We start from the raw sequence: 23,044 nt of genomic DNA on the forward strand, positions 1-23,044 counted from the left end.
CAGAGAGAGAGAAAGTGGTTATGGGCACTAACAGAGAGAGGGAGTGTGCACATATGGGTGTAAAGGTTGAGAGCACATATGTTTGGAGGGCATACCTCCAAACAACCCCCAGCCCAGCATCTGACACTAGATGTTGCATAGGGTCAAAAAGACTATGTATCTCTGCTATACTCAGAGCATAATATAAATCCAGCAGGTGTGCCTGTCCACCCCTCCCCCTACACCACTGAATTATAGCTGCCTATCTTATGATGGGTGAAAGATGATCAGCTTCTATAGCATTGCTTTCTGGTCAACAAAATAGTGCACTATGTTAGCTAGGTGCATGGCTCTATTGCCTTGGTTAGGGCAGTTTGTTCCTTCAATTACTCCCAAGAGTAACAAATGACACAACATGCATTAAAAGCATTTATGTTGCAAGCAGAAAGTCTAAGATTCAGTCCTTGACATCTTTTATATTAAAAGGAACAGGTAGCAAGTATCATGAAAGATCACTTGTCAGAGACCCTTAACATCCACAGCTAGTCCAAGTAGCTATTACTCAGATAGACAGCTTCCTACAGAATAGTGCAAAATTCCAAAGGCGTGAAGCAATTAGAATTCTGCAAATAAATACTCCCTTGTATAAGTAAAGTTTTTTGTTTAAATTCTCTTCACCAGTATTAAACAGTTTAAAAAAGATAAATAAAAGGTGGCTTGGAAATACTATATTATTAACTACATGTGAACTTGTTCCCAAAATGCATGCAGCATGATCTGAGGCAAGTCATGAGGGAAGAAAACTATCTTCATTAATTTTTGACCAAATAACTAGAAGAATGGGAATGCAGATTATACCTACAATAGGTTCTGAAATCCTGCCCTGATACTAGTAATATCAAAGCATTCCCAGCCAGGTTCAAGAAAGTCTGAATGTTTGCTTGAAAACCAGATCAACAAGTTTTTGAGGTTTCCAGAGCCACTCCTTGTTGGTTAGTGGGAAACAGTAAGAGACTGCTATAATCACTAAGGAGGGCAGAGTTGAAAGGTGGAGGATGTGACACATTTGCCACAATCAGGCCAGTTACTACTCTTTGCAATAAAGTACAAAGTAGCTTGTAATCTCTTAAAAAGAAGAGATTGATAGCACGGACAGGGCGAAACTAATTTTTAAATGAATTGGAAAATTACAAGAATGCACTCAAACTTTCCATAAAATCATTGTTTTAAAGAGTTTCTTTATCCACATTACAGGATATAATTATGGTACTCCTTTGCAAGAACAGACCATGTCAACAGCATAAACTTAAAAATTAGAAAGCTACATTGCTATACTTACTGCTAATTTGGTTCCATGTATGCTTCTATAGCTCAAAGAACTCATTCCTGAATATATACAACATATTTTCCCCCAAACAAGAGATCCAAATAGGAGGATTCAGTTAGAAATATCCAGATGGCCATGAATTCAAGCTTTACTTTATCTCATGATCCCAACCATTAACAAAGGAAGAGAACAGACAAACATCATTGCTAATCTCTACCTTATTTCATGGTATTGCACTGCTATTTGACTAGTGAAGAAATGTGATTGGAGGTGCTTGGGAAGAGGACATTAGTAGTGCAATCTTGGGAACACTTCCCTGGAAGAAAGCCCTACTGAACACTGTGAATTAGGATGGCATTTTGCCCAAGATGACCTCTGTAAATTATGCCTGCATATACATGTATGTTCCTTTTTTTACCCCACATTCTGGATGTATATTATCAAGTTGGCCATTAGCAAATTTCTAGGACTGACTTTACCATACTACAAAAACGCAAAGCATACAACAAGACTGCAATCAAGTGACTTATTTTTACTTATTTGCTTTATTTCCCCAGGTAAACCTAGCTACGCAGTTACCATCTCAACATTTGTACAGCTCAAAATCAAGGCACATACATGTTCACACATACACACACACAGAGAGAGAGAGAGCGAGCAGTCAACTGATGTATAGCTTCACATTACACTGAACTTTGCTTTAGTTCCTGTAACCTGACGCAGAAATTGTTCCATGTAACCCTGTCTTTGAATTGTTTGAGACATTGTTTGACTTAGAACATTTATTTTCACTCTTGTGAGTGGGAGGTTATACCATATATAATGGAGTGCTAGAAGGCAGTCTGCTTAAATTTCCTACAGAGAACCGATTTCTGAAACAAAGTAATACAAACAGGCAGATGTGGGAAAGGAAGTAATGAATGAATGAAACTGCCATGGTACTGGCCCATACAGAATAGTTTTCAGCATCCCTAGAAGCCTATTTCACATCAATTCCAATTGCCAGTTAAAAAAATGTGTTAATTTTAAAGAAGTGGCGTTGATAGGGCTCTGTAAGCAAAGCCAAAAAAAGTATCCAGGGATGCAGTAGTGCCTATCCTTGATCCATTTATTAACTGCATTTCATTAATAAATGAAATGTATGTATTGAAATGTATTGCTACCTTATATTACAGGGCCATGATTTTAAGCTATTTTTCTAAAACTAGAAATGAAGTTCTTTCATTTCTGCATGATAATTTCACAGTTTATATCAGGGAGGATAAAAATCAATGATTTTAAAAAATACAAAATCAGATTTTTATTCAAATAGGTTTTGAGTTAAATTGGATTTTTTATTTAAATCGGATTTTTTTTTTTAATAAAATACTTTTTGAGGAAAAATCTATCTAAAGATTATTTTCTATTTAAGATACGTTATATCCCAAAGGTTATTCAATATGAAATAAGGATTAGTTTTTAATTATGTAGCATGAGGCTGTATATTCATGCTATTCTTCCTTTCCCTGCTAGATCTTAAGGCCATTCTCCCAAAACAGTATCCCTGGGTCACCTGTTGAATGGAATGAGATTTAGCATGGGGAGGTTAAGAGAAAGTCAAAAGACCACTTAAAAATCAGGTAACAAAACACATTCTGATTAGAAACACCATTCACAGAATGCCTCTCTTCCTGAGTTTTCCCCCTTCCTCTCCAAGGTACCATGCCACAGGCCACCCCATTCAACAGGATCCCTTGACCCTCAGGGCAAACCCTTCCAGAAGGCTGCCAGAAAGAGAAAAGGGTATAAAATCACTTTCCAACCAATCCCTATTTCCTGTTCTTAAAAGTAACAAATTATGCTTGATTTAAAATTTGGGGAGGGTGCTTCTCTCCCCATCCTAGCTTCAGATTATCTGCAGATGTTGTATCTTCATGCTTTGCCTTCCTGAGAGAAACTAAGGCACAATAGGTTAAATATGTATTAAATTAGCCTACAGCATTGCTTTAAGAGCCACTGAGATTTCATTCAAAGTCCATTATTATTATCAGTACTGAAGACTGGCCAAGTGTAATACACCCTACCCAAGCAACAAACTGTACCAAAGACTATTACTGCTTCAAATGTTGAAGGCATTACAACAAAGGTTATCAGGGATACAAAGCACAGATCCAATGAAATCTTAACTCAAGCCCACCAGTAATAGTATGAGCATGGAAGAAGTGCACACACAAAAGAAGACTGCTTACCTGTAACTGTTATTCTTCAAGTGGTCTTCAAAATCCTAAATGTGCATTCACACATATGGGCTCTGCATCTGCACAGAACCTGCTGTTGGGAAGCTTCACAGGTGGAACAGTTTTGGCAGGAACAAGTTGGAGAAGCAATGTTCTTGGGCCCCCAGAAAAATTACGAAGATGAAGAGTGAGAAAAAACTGACAAGCCCTGGATTGGTTCATAGAAGGCTGAAATTGCTGCCAGGTAGCCACGGATGTACAATGTTTTCAATTCATGTTGAAACAGAAAGTTAAGAAATAGGAGGACTTGCTCTTTGTGCACTGAATCCTTCTTGTGATGCAAAGGAAAAGAAAGACTTCCACACTGCATCATACAATCTCTTAATAGAAGGCTTCAGTCCTGCATCCAGTATTGAGAGCAATCCTTCAGGAAGGCCCAGATCTAAGGATGGAAGACACAGGGTACATATAGCCAGGTGCAATCCTCTCAAGAGAGTAGGTTCAGTTACAACAGGAGCTGCAGGAAGGTTAGATCAGACATCCATAACAGTTGGGTTAACCACAGTTGTCTAGGCCACCACCACCACGTTGTGACTATGCAATCCATTCTATCCCAATGAACATTTGCTAGCACTCTCATGATTAGAGGAATGAAGGGAAATAGGTAGACCAATGTCCCTGACCAATTCAGGAAAAGAGTCCCCGCCAGTTCTCACCAAAGAGCAGAAACAGGTATATACTGTGTTATCCCAAGTGGCAAAAAGATCAAACTGAGATATTCCCCATTTTGAAAAGACCTTCCTGAAACTCATGGTACTTGAGAGTCATGTAGCTCAGTGTGTTGGCTGAGGTGTTTTCAATACCAGCAACATGGATTTCAGGAAGGGTGATGTGCCTGTTGACACATCAATCTCAGCTCCTGACAACTACAGCTACTGGCCACAGGTGGCTCCTGTTTCTTCGGAAAGACCACCACAGTAGTGTTGTCTGTGGCAATCTGGATACAGTGACAAGAGAGGAATCTTTAAGCCACAAAAGCTTTCTTCACCACAAGCATTACAGGCTTTTAACTCATTCCATGTCCCTCAGATCTTCAGAGAATCCCGACATGGAGGCATCTATGGTCACAGTGAATGCCAACTCAGGGGAGAGCAACAAGAATCCTGTTGGTGAGGTTGTATCAATGTGTCCACCACCCAGGCTCATCCCAATTTTGAGATCTAAAGTCAAGTTCATCAAGGGTTCTGTCTTAGGTGGAATACACAGATGAACCCCAGCTACAGAGGAAGATCCTTGAGGCCGTGAACAATCTGAATGGCAAAAAGAAAACTAAACACTCCTATTCCATCCTGAAAACATGAGAAACACCTGTGTGAATACTCTACAGAAATATGGAAGCATGCATCTCTCAACTCAATCTCTTTTGTGCAGCGCAAGTAGAATGTTATGAAATGTCATCATATGTGTGACAAAGAAGCTAATGTCTCTCAGATCCAGAGCCCTCCATCCCACTTTGGTACTCTAAAGTATCTGGAGTAGTAGCCACCTTGAAGTTGAAAAGGACAGATAGACTCACTGCTTTCAAAGTGTGCCATAGATTCAATCTCCATAATCAAGGCTGTAGACTGAACCATACTCCTCTCCAGAACCATTCCAAATACCCATTCCCAGTCTGAGATAGGAAAGTCATGCAGGCTAATTCCACTGGGAGATGGTGGCTGACTGGCATGACCCTGAGGCTGCAGAATAAGAATGGAAAATCAGTTGAGGTGCTGCATCCTGGATCTCCCCTTCCAATACCAAAGTTGCTAGGGCAATTTCTCCTCTCAATACTGTAGGGTCAGATTCAAGCACAGTAGGACTTGTTCAGTTGCATCTGAGTGGCGAATCTCTGAATGCCACTTTAGTGACTTGCAGCAGTTTCACTGCTTTAACCCTCTTTGCTAACTTCTTAGCCTTGGACATCTTCAGTGGATATCCGAACATTAGGAGCATGATCTGGCTCATGGTTAGAGCCACAACTGAGGCAGGAAGAGAAGGAGGTGAGACTGAAGTCTTGGAAGAAGATAGGTTCTCCTTCTCCACAGATCTGAAGAAATTGATCACCTGCAGTGCCTTATACCACAGTTCTCCTCTTAGGCAGTCTGCCTTGTTTCTTCAGGCCTGTTTGGTCAAGACCTGGCACCAAGGGCAGGATTCTATGCTATAGACTTCTCCTAGGCAGAAGAAACACAGGGAGTAGCTGTTGGTAGGTGAGAGTTTACTCCCACAGTGGATGCATTTTCTAAAGGGTATCTTTAGAAGGAAAAATAAATTTTGGGAAGAAAGTATTAGAAAGGAGATGTGCAGAAAATCAGTAGAAGAAACAATAGGGGATTTCAAGAAAGAGACAAAAGGATAGTGAAGTAAGGAAAACCGCAAGGAAAAGAGCTCAGAGCACAAGGGAAATAGTAAGTCACTAGGAGAAGAAAAATTGAGTTGTGTTGAAGAACTGAGAAAACAGGTGGGAAGTCCTAATATACTGAATGCTTGTGGGGCTGGGGGGGGGGGGTCCTGCCAAAACTACCTGAGTTGTGAAAATTTCCTGTTAACTGGTTCCACACAGGTGATGCAGAGACCATGAAGAAGAACTGAAAGAATTTTGAAAGTTTTTACAACATTCAATCATGGGAATCAAATGAAACAGTGTTTCCTACTTTCAAATGAAACAGTGTTTTCCCATGATCAGCTGCATAAAAAGTTTTAACAGAGCTTCGCTTACTTGCTTGCTTTTCCCTTCCTCATGTTATGGACTTCATCCTGAATTTCCCCATTTGTTACCTTTTTGTAGGTTTTATATTAAGTGATTGAGAACATCACTTAATATATCACTTAATATCCATTGGGCAAAATTTTATATAATGCTTTGTGCATTTGTCTTGTACATAATATTTCCCACACGTGCCAGAATCTTAAGAGTTTAAAATGATTAAAGAAAGGAGAATGTCACACAAGATTATTAATATGCCACAAACTCAACATCCACAAGAAAAAAAGATATATTACACATATTTAGCATGTTTGAATAACATTCACAATATAAGAACAGTTTAAAAACAACATGAATATCATTAAAGTGAATAAGGCTATTTAACACAGGAAACTACACTCCTACTTCAAACAATATGCCTAGTTCCGTAGAATGAATGAAGATGGAATGTAAGCATGCATATGCCCTGAATTTAGACCAGGAGTATAAAAACTTTTAGTGTTTAAGATGAATTCCATTCCTGAGAAGCTCTTGGGGGCCATATTCTAGTGATATGTGGGGTTTGAAGACAAAGGGGGTGAGATCAAGATTAGTAAAGCTCTTACTGTAACCAACTAAGTCTTAAAGGTTCTCGGCATTTTAGAATGGGGAAAATTGCAAAAAACCAGGAACCACCAAGTACTTTGGTGGGGAAGGGGTTAGGGTCAGAGGCAAACACAGAGAGCTTGGGAGCTACATGCTACTCTTCTAACATATAATTTTATACAAATTTACTAACAAAGTCTCAAGTAAATTCTTCTGAATTTGGAGGACCTCTTTTTTGAGCAAAGATGTACAGAATTGCACTGCTTGTGCATCTTGGTAAAACAGGCTCTAGTCCTCATGACAGCAATCTCACACTTGTTACTTTAAAAAGTCATCCTCCAGAGTTCTCCTCTCTCTTTCAAAGCTCCATTATTCTAAGACTCTAGCTTACTAGGCAGAATGTTAGTTTCTGTTCTAGATTCAGATGCTTCTATCATCAGAATAGGAAGGACCAAAAGGAATTAACAATGACTTAAATAGAAGAGACTGAAGTGAATATTGGGGTGCGGGGGAGGTCTGTTGTTGCAAGCACAGTTAGCACAGCAGAGAAGAGAGATGGTGAACCAGGTAAGGACAAGACAATAAATCAAGCAGTTACTCAGAAGAGATGAATTATGACTTAGTCAAGGGATAGTGACTGTCTTAGGGGATGGAAAATATACATGTCTGAATCAGGATGTGCAGAATGATACCAGGAGCTTGAATAACTAATTTAATTAATGAATAAGGTTGTTCAATGCAACTTGGGAAAACTAGTTAGTTTATCAAGTCCCCCTTTTGAATAAGAGACAGTACATAAGTTAACCTATCTGATGGTGAGTGTAAAAAGATATCTCATGCATGCATAATTCTATTGGGAATAGACCCCTAAACACTATGTACTCAGATGTGTACAATACCAAAAGAAGGGAACACCTAAGATCAGTGAAGTGAGCAAAGAAGAGGCTTGCCTACACTAGTATTCATAAAGGTATAAGATAGATACTAGCTTGAGCTCACATATGTGCCGAGTTTATAAGCCTAAATTACACAAGATTTTTTTTAAAAAAACAAGTCTATACAAGCCCTACTCAGAATTTTTTCACATTATTCACAAAAACTATTTGCTTGGAATGCCCTGATAAGAAAGGAATTGTAAATACAACTGACAAGTTCTGCATGGAAAACATGTTTTCTTTATGACACACCTGTATCTGTCCAGTGATAGTAGTACAAGACCATGGCTCTCAAAATGGAAGGTGGGCCTTCCAAAAAGCAAGCAAACAAACAAAATGAAAAAACAGGTAGCTCCTAGGAAAAGCTTACACCCTACTATGAGTTCCCCAAGCTCAACCTTTAGGATACATTCATATTAACAATTTAATTGGAGACTGTGGATGTGGTCACCAATTTGTTCAAAGTATCGGGTTACTGAAATGTCTGCTAACTTCCTTTTTGTTTCAACCCAGATTCCATGTACTTTGCATGGAGTGAAAAGCTATCTTCTTGCCATATTTCACAGCATGCAAATGAATGGTTATCATGCTTTCTTCCACCCACCACCCAAAATAACTACACAGTGGCTTCATCACCTCAGCTATTCATACAGCTGCTCTTTCATACAGTGTGGGTTAACAACTAGAATATATTCTCAGCCATGCTATGCGAAAGTCTACATTAGAAGATAAGAGAAGACACAGTCTCCAAGCAACAAAACAAATTAATCCCATGGAAGAAAGAGACACTGCACTTGTGATTCCAGACCATACCACAGTGGTTTGTGCACAGACATGGCTGCTATTCTTGATTTTGTAGGTAGCATAACTGCAAGTGTACACTTCTTTAGCTTAGCAAGAACAGACATTTTCACATTTGAAAAATCCATTACGACAATGTGTGAGCATCCACCACATAAGTAACACAAATATCAATGGAATGCAAGCAATTGTTTGTATCCTTCCTCTTGCTCCAGCTTGTTCCACCCAACACAGTAACCTCTAATATCAGTACAGTTTTACCACCTGGCCCCTCTTTATCATATGCTGTTTAGCTATGCTCCCTCTAAGCAAAGGCCAGCAGCAGCATGAAAAAAGCACAAATATGTAGCTGGCCTCTCCCTTGTGAAATAAAACAGGCGTAAAATTATAAAGATATGCATCTAAGAAAAGAACTTCACCCATCTCAGAAATGGAAAGAAAACAGATGCACAGGCCTCAAGTGACCAGGTTTCTGGAATCTCAATCTTCTTAAAACCCCCCAAAGCTAGCAAACATTATAGAAGTCTTCCAACAGATTAAGAAGATTCGCACAGAAGAAAGAAACAACACAGGCCTATTATATACAGCATACTTTCCCTGAAGGAACTAGCAACATTCTTCCCTCAAGCAAGCCATGAGTCTAAAACACATGCAACACCTTCAGACCAATGTCAGCAACTGCCACACTGACATGCACATATTTGAGGATGTAAACATTATATCTAATACCATAAGGGATTTGCAGCATCTTATACATGGTAGCCATGCCATTAAAATCAAAGGATGACTTTATTAAAATGGGGATTTGATTAATTAATTTTAACTGCCATAGAGCTTACTAATTTAAAAATCTGAGTCAAAGACAAATGGTTCATAGTAACTAATGTGAGAACTTTTGGACTTCTGCCGCCTACTATGAAAAATCAACATCATAAAGAGAGGAACTGAAAGGGGAGACAAGGAAGCCCTCCAAAGTATGCCTTCTTGCCCCACCTATTTGGAAAGAGAAATCTCTCAGGCATTTCCTTCATGCCAAGAGGCGGCACTGATGAGTTTGAGGAAGGGGGAGGGGGTTAGAGATATTCAGTTTTTCTACTTTCATGGTGGTCCTGTGCCCCTAACCCCTGCAAATGTGCAGGCCAGCTGTATAATTTTCCATACTATCCAGGCATCCACTGGGGAGCTTGGAACCTATCCCCTGGGGATAAGGGGTTCCTACTGTACTGCATTGTATTGTGTTTTAGTAAATATGGAAGTGTTTAAGTGTTTCATATGCATAGAAAGGTAATATATACATATACTACACAAACATTTGGTTTACTCATGGTAAATACCTGCCATACATACATGAACCAACTTACATACAACTTCAACTTAAAGACTTTCTTACAAACAGAATTCATTCATAACCAAGGGACTGCCTATATTCCTTATTACATAGGAGCAAATGTAACATTTAATCCAACAAGCCTTTCAGTAAAGTAAGGAAGCTATAGCACAGTGCCTATCCAGCAACCCTGACACAGCCATGCCATGGTTTTCCCCAAAGCTTTCTGCAAGGAATCTGTTCTTCCATTCTTGGGCAGGGGGTGGAGGTAGTTTGCTACATATCAGAGGGATGGCAGCCATACAACTCCATCCTTCAGACTACTCCTACCTGGCATCAAACGATAGTGATACCAAAACTATGTGCTGCTTACAAAAATCTGCCACCTTAGGAAAAACTTAAGGTGGTATCACAGGCTTCAAACACATGAACACGTTTTCATTAATTAAAATAAATGTGCACTGAATAACAAATAACCTAAAGGTACTCATAAATTTTCCATAGAATGCATGCCATGCTTCTTGATCTTGAAGAAATTATGACACTGAAATTATGACACTGACAGACAGATACACATCCTCTTACATTAAAGACTGGTATATCTCTGGCATCATGTATGTTATGCCCAAATAGCCCAAGCCCAAAACATACACTACCAAATCTGCATAGATGTTTTTACTAGAACCCCAATAATTCCCCACTATAGGTCATGCTAGCCATGGTTTATGGGATTTTTAGTCCAAAATATCTAGTATGAACCAGGCTGTCTATACCTGCATACAGTCTAAACAAAAGCAAACAAACAAAAATTAAACAAAATGATACATTTCTGGCAATCTTAAAATTGAACAAAGGAGTAACAATAGACTGGCCAACCCTAGCAGTTTAGTGTTATTATCAATACAAACACATTCCCTACTAAAAACAGAGTTTGTTCTGCTATAATTAGGCTTAATCTTCAGATGCATGAGGTGACAGGATGAACTGTCCAATATCGTACTGCTGATACGGTTGAAAAGGTGCCGTGATCTTAGCCTTGACCAAGAAATGATCTGACTAAGCCAAGACTTAGGGTACAGAAACCTCAGTCTTCAAAACCACTTGTTTAGAGCTGAATATAGCATCAAGTGCGTGCCCAGCAGTTTGTGTGGGTCCAGAGACCAACTGGGACAGGCCCATGGCTGCCATGGTCAACATGAGAAACACCATGAGCAGGACCAGATAAACTAGACTCAAAATCAATATTGAAATCCCCAGTTTCAAAGACACACCATATTTATATACCTTCCCTGCCAGTTCATTCAGAACTTTCTACTTTGATACAAAAAAGCAAGGTACTGGGTGCATCATTAAAGGTTACCAGTAGAAAACATTTTCAACTGAATACAGGCAGATAAACTCTAATCAGGTATTAAGTCATCAGTCTGACACAAATTTGTCTCCATGCAATCATGACACAGTGTCCTACAATAACTCCTTTAATATTACACAACAGAGAGAACAGTCATAGCCACATCAGAAAAGTGTGACAGGATGGACAGCGAAAACAAACACCACCACATGTGAAATACTGGTGTATCTTATTTTCTAACTTTTATTATTTTTAAGTTGTTGAACTTCAGCAAAAAATTAAGCTAGCAACCATGGGTCAAGTGCCCATTAAAGTCAATGCAAATATTACCACTGAATTCAATTGAAAAAGTGAATTGCTTGGTTCAACCATGGAAGAGCAACCAGGCTCATGTGAGAAGCTTCCATTAGTTCCCTTGTTTTATTTAGGGACCACCTAACCCCTTTTATCCTTGCCCAATCTCTAAAGTCTTCCAAGGGTTCACCTCAGAATCATTTGGTATTGCCACATACACCCTATGGAACACCTTACCAATATACATTAGGCAGGCACCCACAGTTCTGACATTCAGATGTTTTCTTCAAATGTGCCTCGTTACACCGGCTTTCTTCAAAGTATGACCCAGTCATCTACAGTTTGTAGCACACAGTAAAGTGTGCAGTTTCATTGCTAATAAATTTGTACTATGTTTTATTATTATATTTATTGCTGTTATGCTTCTATAGCTTATGTTCTCCACTTTGATACATTTGTGGAAAGCAGTTTATAACTGAGATAAATAAATATTTGACAATGCTTTTGAACTCTCTTCCATTTCATAAACTTATTGACAAAAGGAATGGGGGCAAAACAGCTTTTACCATCAGCAAAAACTAAATCCCTTACCTCACAGTGGTAGTTGCAGAGTTCTTGAGTTCCTCGAATATATCTTTTCTAAGTACTTATTTTGAGCCCTTGGATTGGATGAGAACTTAAGGGTTAGGTCTCTAGCGAACTGAGACATAAATTAACTTCTCAGTTTTTTTTAAGAATTCCAAGACTGAAAAGCTTTTAACTCTATTGTACTGAAGAAAAGAATGAACTTGCTCTATGTTACAACTATGATCTCCAAGAAGGCTTATTCCACCTCCAGAAAAAATCCCTAATTAACACAGATTCAAGAAAGCTGATTATGCACAGGTAGATACATGCATACAAAGCAGATACACTGTTACTGCACCTGTTCTGAAGCTTAAGGAACCATAAATCAGATAATAATACTTGATTCGTTTTCCTAGAATTGTCACCTCAAGGTGTTATAAGTTAGCTTTCCACAATATGGCATCCACCAGGCTACAACTTCCAGCATCTGACCACTGCTCATGCTATGTGGGACTGATGGAACATGAAGTCCAAACCTTCTGGAGGGCGTCAGGTTGGGAAAAGCTCTTTTAAGCATTATTGGTTGAAGGCCGGGGGAGGGGGGCAGCAAAGAATAAAAACATTTGTGTTTACATTGGAGATTTTGTTTGATTCTCTTACTTTAACTTTATTACTTTGCCTTCCAGTTATCCTTGCTACTTAATTATTAAGCCTTGTTCCTCTCTCAACCCACCATCCAGTTTTGTCCTGTCTTTTATAGTTTGTTCATCCACCAAGTAGGAACTCTATCCCTGTGATGATATATTCTGAAAAATAAGGATGAAGAACCATTTCACAAAACATTTGAAAGCACTTCAACATAATCTGTCTCCAAGGCATCAATTTTCACTCAGGAATGAACCAAATAAAATACATTCTAATAAGTAAATCAAAACCAATTAAGAAATGCCCATTATGAACTTAACAGAAGATTAGATCACAATTAATGAAATGTTTATCTTACCCGAAGATAGATAAAACTTGTAAACAGATTTATCAGTAAAACACATGTTTTTGTTCCAATAATTTCTGTAAGTTTTATTCTCAGTAGTGTTAAGAAAAAGTCATGGCACAAAGTTTCCAAAAAAATGGAAGATTTTTCTCCACAAAATCTCTGTAATAAAGTAGCTAAGTTCTGAGTTATTGACATGCCAACATCAAAACAAAGATGTCTGTCGGAAAAAGAAAACAAATGAGACTGGAATGACTCAGACAAAAGAAACACAGAAAAGGCAACAGATGTTACCAACTAATTTTGACAATTGACAAAACTTCCTATCCTTTTTCACAGCAGTACAATTTAGCCACTACAATCTGTATAATGCAGCCTATAATGCACAACTCCTCTTAAAACAAGTGTGCTAAACAGAAGAAAAAGGATGAAAAATTATTTGTTTTAGCCTAGTTTGCTTTGGGTTGGACAGCTGGAATGCTAAGATAAACTAGTGTTGATCATAATGGGATAAGTTGCCGCAAGCCTTTGAGTGCGCACTCTCCCTCTCCTCTCTCTTCCTCCATGGTAGCTAAAAGGAGGCAGGGAACTTTGCCTCTGTTTTATTAATGTTATTATTAACTGCAGTTTAACACTATCCAGAACCTAAATCACAACTATGGTTTGCTGGAAATAAGTCAACTTTGCACTATAATTAAGATAAAGCCACAGGTCACACTGGAGGAGAAAAGAGGATATCATGAAAGCTTCATGAGAGCTGCATCTTGAAATGCCATAGTTTATTATGACATCTAAACCAGCTATGTGTCATATAGTTATTTATTTAAGGCTTTTATATCCCGCGCTTTACAGTGTCTCAGGGCAGTAATACAATACAATAAATAAATAAGATACAGCATCCACATAATAATATATAAAAATCAATCTTAAAACATGAAGAGCTGCACAATCAAATACTGTACTTACCACATGGATTTAGCCATGCAATGTAAGTTCTCTCTCCCTCTCCCTACCCTTTCCTCTTCCTCCACAATGGGCTAACAAAACAGGCTACATAAATGATAAATACTAAGCATTGCTAATGCGTATATGGGATGTGGGATGACTTTAGTACCTCAGACATTCAGTATTGTAATTTACACATACATACACCTACTGACTCATTCTTTGGTGACATTGTGCCTCATCTGAAATGTCCCTAAACTTTCTACCTTTCACATTTATATACCAATTGGTGCCAAATTCACCCCAGAAGCTCCAGAAAGCAAAGGCCTCCAAAAGAGACATAAAGCAAGGATCAGTTCAAATAATCTTGATCTCTTTTGAAACCTAAGATTCTACGCCAAAACTTCCAACAAACAAAATGAAAATTCATTGAGGGAAAGCTGTACTATGATAGCTTTTAAGTTAGTACACCAAACCATTCTCATACAAATAAAAGAGCCCAAATCTGCTACACAGATTTCTCAGTTTGCATAGCCTCAGGAAGAAGTAAAACATAACCTGTGCTTGCTCATGGCTGAAAGCCACCCTTATCCTCACTGCAACCCCTTTAGGGAACATTCCAGGCAGAACAATTTTTTTTGGAATTTTGCATTTTATAACCAGAAGCATTTTCTCCAAAAAGTCACCCCAGAAGTGATGTGTCAGGGGATTAAACTCCTGCCTTTTTTTTTAACTTTCAAGAAACTTAAGACAGCTTATATATTTCTTCTCCTGCTCTCAAACAACCCTATGAGGTAGGTTAGATTGAAAATCTGTGACAGGCCCAAAATCACCCAGTGAACTCCATGGCTGAGTAAGGACTAGAACCTAGATTTCCTGAGACCAAGTCCCACACTCTTTCCCTGTTTTGTTAAAGGTAATGCATGTTCATGCCCTCTTGATTAAAAGATTAATAATAGAGCACTGGAAAGATAAAAGTTCACCCCCTATAATGCAATGGACTGAAGATTTAACAAACTGTTTGGCATTTGAATAGATGACATACAGATGACACTACACAGCGATATGGATATCTGACTTACCTTTTTTGAAGCTTATGCAAAATAGATACAGTTATACCTATTCCATATGAATTTTTCTCCTTTTTTCTTTTTTATGCTTTTTGTATTGTTATCCCTAACTAAAATTGAATTTCAAATATTTTGATCCCAGAGGATTAAACGACTAGAGCATGTCATAAGCGGAACCAGGGTTCAGACTACATGGCGTAGGAGGCCCCTTCTGACTCACTCAGTTTCTATGTTTCTATGATTCTGTGTAGAGTGATCTTTGAGTGAGTCAGTCTACACAGCAATCAGCCCTAAGAATAAGCTGTGTGCTATGGTTGGTTCACCAGTGGACAGTTTTCTAGTAAAAGCAAAGTCATGCAGCTGGAGTTTGGCTTTCTCAATGTCCTTGGATGCTGCCCACTATAACACCAAGAACTTATAAAGACATTGACCAATCAAGGCTTCACCATTTTGAGTAGCTGGAGTTGTGCACTTGTGTGATTTCAAACTGCCAAGCAAAACAAAAACAGTATTTGTGCACATTTCAGTTGCAAAATAAGGAAAAAGGTTGAACCAATGATAATCCCTCTAATATGCTGCTCAAGTACTTTGGGAGAACTGGCAGTGCCTGTCACTTTGAAAACTGCAAAGTGTTACCTCCTTCCCCCCCACACACATATATGAACAGTCTGATAAGTGGCAATTACCATTAAAAAGGTTGATATTGCACTGGGGAGATCCGGTCAGTGAAGAAGTTCCAAACTGCTGCAGTGACCTGGTAAGAGTTGCAAGGGATCTCATAGCTCTCACTGAGTGGCTCATTGCTTCACTTGAGTCATGATGGGATTCATATGTCAGGGCTGGAGTACAGGCCAACCCATCATAAGTCCAGAAAGCCCTAGATCTGACCACAAGGCCATCAGGGTGGCTTGTTGTCCCAATTATCCCATTATATCTTATTGCAATGGCTAATTGCCCATGATGGGTTGCTGTGTCATGCATACCGAGTCAATCTATACCACCATAATTCAGAAGCAATTATCAAAGCAATTCAAGGGAAAATATACATGCACTGAGAACTACAACTACCAGTATTTCATTAATGAACTAAGGCGTTTGTTTCATTGTAATACATTTATTATCCATGTATTTAACTACCCTTCTGTCTTGCAAACATGCCTCTGTAACTTTCACAAGTAGCAAGGCTATCAAATGCCCTTACCTGAGACAGCTGTCAGCCGACTAAGTGCATCTTTGCTATAAAGGAAGTCATAGTCTTGAGTTTATAAGAGCTGAGCAGCACTTTGAAAAACAGGACATTTTGGAGGGCACATTCATATGATTACCAGAAGCTTGATACAACTTGATGGCATGTTAAGAACAATAGTTCTATTTCTCTCTGAGCTGTAGTACCTTGCAGACACAGTCACACAACCCCTTTGATTTTTCCACATTTCACTGTATTACAACCTGAAATGGATTGTACTGGCATTGTTACCACTTTATACACAAAATACTCCACAGTGAGAAGCAAAGTATTTTTATGTTAAAAAGTTAAACTGGCACTAACTGGCAATTGTTAGTTGCATAAACATTCACATCCTTTATTGTAACATGCCTACATAAATTCTAGTATAACTTGTTGTCTTCAGACACCATATATGATAAGTTAAATAGAATCCACCTGTGTGCAGTTCCACTACTACTTGATCTCGGATTAAATATCCTGGCTTCTGGAAGACCCTAGGGTTTGTTTATGTCTAAATAAATGGCACTGAAAAGAGGAAGGAGCTATCAAAACAACTCCAGTATAAATTTGGGCAAAAAGAACCAATTGTGGTTGGATTGTTAAAAAAAAAATCCAAACTATGAACAGACTTGATTTAAACTTGGCTTGCTGCCTAGGCCAGGGCCAAATGTGGAAAAGAAGTTTGATGAGTACAAGAGAGCCAGATTGTGGGAGAATCTTCACATCACTAGTGGGGATCTGTTACTCCTTCTGAAATAGATGCCAATGAAGTAATTTGATTGGGCAAAACAGGGTACTCCAATGCATTATTTCATTCTTAAGTTCTAATGTTTCTTATTTGTTCACCAATAGGTATTTATAAATATAGACTGTGGGCTGGTATAACTATTCAGACTCAATCAGTACTTCCAATACCAAAGAGAGTTCTGAAGCTGTAAAAGCAACACGGCTGAATTTTGATTCTAACAAATGCTATTGCCATATAGCCATAGCTGGTAATTCATTATCTCCACAGGAAACTGAGAATGGCAGGAAGTTTTCGTCAGTACTTGCCAAATGATACGAAGCAATAATCAGCCTGGGCATCCAATTCTACCACAGAAACATTTTCTTGCTGTTATTTAAGTCTGGGATTCCCCACAGGGTTAATTTTATTTATTTACAGTATTTCTGTACTGTTTCATATCCAAACAGATTCCAGAGTGGTGAAGAGTATATGGTTAAAGCAAATTAAAAAATGTTTTAAACATTTTAAAACAAGATAACATTAAAACCATGGCTTGTCAGCAAGAAAAGCCTTGCCAGAATAGGACTGTCTCTACCAGGCAATAAAAATAGTGTTGGTGCCTGCCTGACCGCCCAAGGCAGGGAATTTCATAGAAAAGGAGTAGTCACACTGAGATCTCCTCTCCTGCTGGACTGCACTAGCCCCCCAGTGACTGACCAGGCAGCATGGAGCTTTCTCATGTACCCTAGTCCCAAGGTGTTCAGGGCTTTGTATACTAGTACTAAAATTTTAAACTTGGTCTTGTAGTAAACTGGTAACCAGAGCAGTTCTTTTAGCAAAGGAGCTGTATGCTGAAAAAAAGGCAGCTACTAGCAACAGCTGAAATGCTGCATTTCACATTAATTCTAGCTTGTGGAGGAGCCTTAAGGGCAGCTCCACATATAGGTATTACAAGTACTGGTAATCTCAAGAATGGATTACTGCATCACTGGGGCCAAGCTATCCTTATCCAGGAGGGCCATAGCTTGCAAACCAATCAGAGTTAGTAAAAGAAACTCCAAGCCACTGCAGTCACTTGGGACTCTAGTGATAAGTATGGTTCTAGAACTGCCCCCAGACTAAGATACCTGTTCTTTCAAGTAAGCAGAAATTTGCTCACAAAAATAAATTAAACTATAATTGAAGTGAAAGTGTGTACCATACCTCTCACACTGCTGTAATGTTATGTGTTTTAGTATACTGAGAACCCAATGCAATTCATTTGGGAAGAGAATCCAAACACAGAAGATCCATGAGCCTGGAGAAAAGTTTACTCTGAGCATAAAAAACCAAAATACAGTACTAGTCAACAGATAAGTCTCATGATATAACTAAAGACTGGAGAGGCTGAATTTACCTTCTTTAATGGAAAGCTGCACCCTTTTCAAGAATATTTCTGATGGGTGGAACCAGACATGAATTTATGAAAAAACATAGAAACAGAGCAAGTCAGAAGGGATCTCCTGGGCCATCTAGTCTGACCTCCGGCACCAGCCGGTTCCACTCACGACATGCCCACCATGTGGATGTCCAGCCTATTATGAAAAAAGCATTACATTGGTGAAAATACTTGCCATCTGTGACAAGACATGAAGTTGCTGTCCCTATTCAACCTGATTGAGCTACAGCAATTTTACCAAAAAGAACAGGTAAACACTTTAGGATACAGATATGCAAAGAGACTTACCCAAAAAGGTATGTAGCAGTAATTACCAGACTGGTATAGTGGTTATGAGAATGGGACTGGAACTCAGGTGATCTGGGTTCTAGTCCCTGCTCAGCCATGGAGTCAGCTGGATGACTTTAGGCACGTCACTCTAAGCCCAACCTACCTCACAGGGTTGCTGTTCTAGGGATAAGAGAGAAGCAGTAGGAGAATAATAGAAGCTGTTTTGAGTTCATTAAAAAGAAAAAAAGGAGAATATAAATCTAATAAATAAATTGTTACCAAACGTGCCTCTTTGGCTTGGGATGGGGAATGAGGAGTTATACAATCAACAAGTGCCAGTTTGTTTTTGTTTACCTAAGTTTTGTTCCACAATAAAAATATTTTATACCTTCACAGTGCTGAGTATCTTGTGTTTATCTAGTAATAACAGTATCAATTCCAGGTTGTGGGAAATATCACCTGAAAAATATTAATTACAACTTGGCCTACTACTATTGGTACTACAATTGGTATCTATTCATTTTTACTAATGAACCTATGAAATCTTTTTCCCCCATGGAAAATTTTCTATCCTACATCACTGTGGCTAGGAGCAACAGTCTTAAGCCAGACACATTGAACTAACACTGAGCAATTTTTGTCTCAAATAACTGGACACAGTGTATTGAAGAAGACTGGGTACAGCAATGCAGGAACAGATCTGGGTGCTCATATTCCCCAACCACACCTTGCCAGCTGCCTAAAATTATTTATATTTATTAGGAATGTCAGGCAACATGCTCTTTAAAAGGATGCATTCTCTTATATGTTTCACCAAAAGGGGGGGGGGGGACTGTGAGGATATCTGAAACAAAACAAACTGGTATACAATGGTGTTTCCTACTAGAGTAACCTCTCAGGACAATTTACTGCATTTTAGAAAATGTAATAAAATGTTCCTCTAACAAATAACCTTCAAAACCTAATTAGCTATATTGTATGGGGGGAATCTAATTCTGCATGCACTGTCCCTGTTCTTACACCTAAGAAATCATGTTCAATAAAATTAATGCCATGAAATACTTGCCTCTGGAAAGCAATATTTAGTATATATCTGTGCCAATACAAACAGCTTCAGTTCTAAAATAGATGTTATATTAAATATACGAATCTTATCAAACACTATATGATGCAATTTTATTCTCATCAGTAAATATTTTGATTGGTTAATTTGTTTTTGAATTAACTACTTTTTCTACACACCTTTTAAAATACTTCCTTGTAGCAAATTTGTTCTAAAACAAGCCTGAAGGATACTCATAGAACCATGATGTGCCTCAGGCCCTTAAGAGTACAATAAAGTATGTAAAATATGTAAGTCCAGTAATTAGGATGGTAGTTATCTCTCATGCAACATGAGTCAGCTCCCAAAGTCAAGTTTGATGTTCCATACAAATCATCGCCATGGAAATTCCCACATAAGAACAGTCCATTAAGATATCTGAGAAAATGATTTTATTTTGCTTTGTACTACTGTATCTTAGGTACAAGATAAGTAAATCCATCCAAATCAAAGCTGAAAAATCAAAAGACTGAAAAGTACAAAAAAGAGTGGATTCTAGCATCTTGGTGGTATCATGCTTGGCAGAAAAAAAAAATCTCACAATTCTGCTTTTCCTCCATCCATACATTCTTGACACAAGATAAGAACAGCAAAAGATTGGTCTCCCTTTCCAAAGTTTCTCTTCCCAAACAAATTAGGAGACAATTTAATTCACTCAGTACCTAGTGGTCAAATTTCCCTAAGCACATACTTGTTGGTTTCCTTTAACATTCATAAAGTCTGCCATACCAACCTTTCTGTAACACTATAAACATATTTGTATGTTCTTCAAAGTAGACTGTCTCTTTATCAAGCTCATACGCAATGCCATGGTTTGTTGCTACACAACCAAGGCTCAGCTTCACGTATTCCCTTTTCTTTTACAGGTCCTTTCATTTATGAACACCTGAAGAATGTTTACAATTTTCCTACAAACCAGCAAATAATTTGTTAAGGAGTGCATAGAAAAGGAGGAAGGAGCACACATGCACAGGGCTTTTTCCCCTTATTCCAAATTATGGCTTACTGTGAACCAGCCTAGTATGCTGAGGAGGAGTTGGATTGTATTTCTGGATTCACCCTGCATTAGACACAACATTGACATTCAATTCCTAACAACAGAAGATGAAATCCAACAGCATCAGTCCACTAACACAGGATACCCCCCTCCTGTGCACCACCAAAATCTACTTTAGCAGATTGGCAGACCATGTGGGGGTTCAGAGGAAGGAAAGGAAGTGGAATTCTGCTTGTACACTGTTAGAGAAAACACAAAGAGAAAACAAAAGTATATATACTGAAGAGGAACAAATAGACTTCTTAGCTGCACTATAACAGTACACCAATGAAGTCAAAGCAAATCCTACCAAAATCTCTGTATTTATTGTCCTATTTTATACACTACCCTAACATATTTCAAAAATCACTCTCCATCAAGGAATCATAAAAAATCTCAGGGCAGAGTTTCCCTCTTTCAGACAATATTGTTCTGTTCCATAATTGTTTATTTGAGAGTAGTAATTTTAAGTATAAAATAAAATGCCCTATATTCTGCACCAAATAAGCCAAATGTAAGATATATTGGCACAGAAACCTATACTACTGCTCCCAAAAAACAGTATAATTTATAATGTGCATTATAAAAATATGCATAAACATTTAACTCTCATCTTGCAAAAACATAGAATAGTTTTCTATGTGGCAGTATTTCAACTAACAGAAGAAAAGGGTCTCTCAAAATTGTAGTACTTCCATTAATGATTCTATACACCAGAAAACTAAATTAAGCAAACCTTGCATAATATGATTACTAACATCTAAGGGGGGAAGAGTAAAATTATGAAAGTGTTTACACATTCCATGTATAAATAGAGATGGATAATCAACTTTATTGAGATAGGCATATGACCTTTAATAAGGAGAGCTGAAAATTCAGAATTAAAATATTAGTAACTAAGAAGATGAAACTAAAACATTTTCTTTCACCCTAACTTCTTGCATTCCAGCAAAGGAATATATGGTTTGGTTATTTTAAATGAGTAACACAGCAATCCCATGGACCCTGGACAGTGTCTAAGGAGGGCATAAATTCTTCAGATTCCCAGATCCCAGAGAAGAGCTATGTCCTCAGAGCTGGGACCTGCACTTAGATTATCATATCCTAGATTATCCTCTCCTTCTTCTTCAAGGTCATAAAAACAACCTCAGTGAAGGAGGAAAGAAAGCTAAGGAGGGGAGGAGTCTGGGACCAGGAAACAGACAAGATATCCTTGTGGTATCTCCTTCCTTTCTCATACACAGCACCCCAACAGTCAAAAACGGCCATCAAGCTGACTTGGGAAAGTGAGGGTGGAGAAGCAAAGATGTGAACATTACCTACATGCTTTTCCCACTCTGCTTAGGATGCCCATAATTCTCCAAGTTCAGAGGTTTATAGATACCTCCACTGGATTTTACCTTAATATAGTACTCAAAAGCTACATCCACTTCTAGTATAAGCTTGCTTTTGAATATGGATTTCAGATACTTCACTAGCTCTTGAAATATCAATGCATCACATTTGTTCACTCTAAAATGCTTAATCTAAAAGAGTCTGCCCATATCTGTCAGATACCCTTTATTTACTTTATCATTGGGGTTCATGAGGAAGAGATCCCGAAGCACGCAATTGGCCAATGCAACATGTTTAAATTACTTAAATGCCACAATACTGCATGCAATTCATTAAATTACATAAGATTTTAAGAGTCAAACTTTCAACACGTTTTTCAATTCTTAAATAAAGGCCAAAATGCCCAAATTGGTTCTTGACTCCCTCTACTGGAAATCTTCCAATTTATGAATACCTTGAAGGAAAATTGAAAGCTTACAATCTAGAATTCCAGTAAATGGCTCCAACCAATTAATACTGTATGTTCAGAACTTACCATTCAGTTTGCAACTATTAAATTTAATATCCTTAAAAAAGATCTAGTGGGGCTGCCATGGAGTTAAAACTGAAGTGTTGAGAACCAAAAATGATAGAAAGCTATATAAAAATATTTTAAGTAGACACAGAGAATAAAACATTAATTAAAAAATTAACCCATTTTAATAGGGACTAAGTTTATATTGAGAACAAAATCCACAGATCAAAACAGAGGCTCATTTTTTCACCATACTT

At 38.2% G+C, this 23,044-nt stretch overlaps 1 protein-coding gene across 3 annotated transcripts in view; it reads right to left on the bottom strand.

Moving 5' to 3' along the window:
• The window catches only part of SPIDR (scaffold protein involved in DNA repair), a 247,227-nt gene that overhangs the window by 168,031 nt on the left and 56,152 nt on the right, over nt 1-23,044 (bottom strand). The gene's annotated exons all lie outside the window — the stretch shown is intronic.

Source organism: Varanus komodoensis, unplaced genomic scaffold (genome assembly GCF_004798865.1).
Source record: "Varanus komodoensis strain SLA01 unplaced genomic scaffold, ASM479886v1 scaffold14_1, whole genome shotgun sequence".
Lineage (NCBI taxonomy): Eukaryota > Metazoa > Chordata > Lepidosauria > Squamata > Varanidae > Varanus > Varanus komodoensis.